This window comes from Palaemon carinicauda, chromosome 9, assembly GCF_036898095.1.
Source record: "Palaemon carinicauda isolate YSFRI2023 chromosome 9, ASM3689809v2, whole genome shotgun sequence".
NCBI classification, from domain to species: Eukaryota; Metazoa; Arthropoda; class Malacostraca; order Decapoda; family Palaemonidae; genus Palaemon; species Palaemon carinicauda.
This window is the reverse complement of record NC_090733.1, coordinates 120,016,729-120,019,228: the sequence shown is the minus strand read 5'-3', so window position 1 is coordinate 120,019,228 and position 2,500 is coordinate 120,016,729. Positions and strand designations below refer to the sequence as shown.

Below are 2,500 nucleotides of genomic sequence, written 5' to 3'. Positions count from 1 at the left end.
ATTACACACCAAAATTGAAAATTGATCAAATCTTCTTAGAATCTAGCAATTCTTCATTTGATCTTTTACGAGTGATCACCTTTCCTAGAAGACTAAAGTTCTTAATTCTTCTATCAGTGGGAGTATACTATGAATAATCATAAACACTAATAACAGCAATAACAAAGTGAGGCCTAGGGAAAAGGTCATAGAAAATATGGGCGTTGAAACAAAACCCACCAACCTTGACACACAAAACAAAATATATACGCTATATACGCATTCTTAACAAGATAAATTCCTCTAGCGACATCGAGTGCCCCGAAGAAAAAGGAGTTGAATCCCACACATAACTAGCTAAAACTGGAACTATAAGTTTCAGGAATGTTGTTAATGGGAGCCAATAAATAAATCACAATAGAAAGTTGGGATTAGGGTAATCTAAAACCTAGAAAATTTCGGTGCACCGAGGTGAGATGTCATTATATATGTATAAGAAGGCAAAAATGAAAATTAAATATGTATACGCGTATATATATATATATATATATATATATATATATATATATATATATACACCTGTATATACATATGTACAGCATGCAAATCAGCGTGTTTACTATATTCAGTTTTAATTCCATATCAAAGTTAAAAGGAGATAACGCAACTTCTTATATTAATTTCTTTTACCCAATGCATTATTTATATATATATATATATATATATATATATATAGTATATATATATAAATATATATACATAGTATATATATAAATATATATATATAACGCATTGGGTAAAATAAATTAATATAAGAAGTTGCGTTATTTCAGTTTAACTTTGATATGGAATTAGAACTTTGAATATATTAAACACGCTGTTTTGCAAGCTGTATAAGATTTTTTCTAATTTAAACCATACTTACCAATCATATACAAAAGAATCCATAAATGAATACTATACAGTATTCAATTAAGTTTTATTCTGCGCTTCGTAATCCAGTGAAATTTAGTTTAAACTTAGGTTCAAAATCTTATCCTAACACATCCTATCATTTTATTCATCTTTTTACTTCATTCTTTACTTCTCAATTTCTTCTACCTACTATGCTGCTTTTTTTTTTGGGGGGGGGGGGGAGTTTAGGCTTATAGCATTTTCCTTCTACGATTAAGGTTGCAGTCTACGAAGACTGTGATTAACAAAATAATAACAATAACAATAATAATAATAATAAAAATAATAATAATAACATATATACATATCATTATTATTATTATTATTATTATTATTATATAAATACATATGTATCTACCAATATATAATTTATAAATAGAAACATATACATATATACATATTCTATTCTTACATCCATGCATACACATACATACACACATACACACACACACACACACACATATATATATATATATATATGTATATGTGTGTGCGCGCGCGCGCGTGTTTTTGTATATAAGAATAGAATATGTATACATGTATATGTTTCTATTTATAAATATACAGTATATACTGGTAGATACATGTATACAAACATATATATATATATATATATATATATATATATATATATTTATATAATAATACACATATATATATGTGTATACAGTACACACACACATATATATATATATATATATATATATATATATATATATATATATATACACACACACACTAAATAAAAAAAAATTGGCACTACTACACGAAGATGGGTATTCTTAGATACCGGACGATGTACGTAAGGTGGCAGAGTCCGTAACTACAGTACACTGTATTGCCTATTAAACCGAGATAATTATTATTTTGTTGAATCGTCACTTACTCTCACACTCACACACACATACACATATATATGCATATATATATATATATATATATATATATATATATATATATATATATATATATATGTGTGTGTGTGTGTGTGTGTGTGTATTTATTAAAGACTGCAATTAATTCATGTGTTTACTTCTAAGTTAAATTCTGAATTTTCAATATATATATAGTGAGTCTTTTAGCATACTTGCTTCACCCAATTATATCACTTTCGGATATCAAACCAATCAGTGAAGAGTGATTTGTAAATAATAATTTTATATTTCCCTGTTTCTAATTATTAGTTTTTTTTAATAAAAAATCCGACGACCTACGATGATAAGTGGCCAAGGTGTTAATTCTGTTTTAGTGAATATACTAAATAATTTTCTAATGTCATAGTTTCTAACTGCTACGATTAATACCTTTTAAAATCGAATATCATACCTATGCACACACCATGTGCAGTATACATTTTTACGATTCCAGACCAGTTCTAAGTATTTTTGTCGCCCCAAAAAAATTCAAATTACATTTTCATTTTTTTCTGTTATTTACCCATCTACCCATCCTGCCGAGTCAATATTCTTTAAAGAAATCTGTGGAATAACAATATCAATCGCTTGAGGTAACAAGCAAGGCCTAATTTACTGTCACACGCAATGCTGATATTGACATTGTTATCATA

At 27.1% G+C, this 2,500-nt stretch overlaps 1 protein-coding gene across 2 annotated transcripts in view; it reads right to left on the bottom strand.

Moving 5' to 3' along the window:
- Positions 1 to 2,500, bottom strand: part of LOC137647110 (probable ATP-dependent DNA helicase HFM1) — a 335,745-nt gene that overhangs the window by 50,032 nt on the left and 283,213 nt on the right. The gene's annotated exons all lie outside the window — the stretch shown is intronic.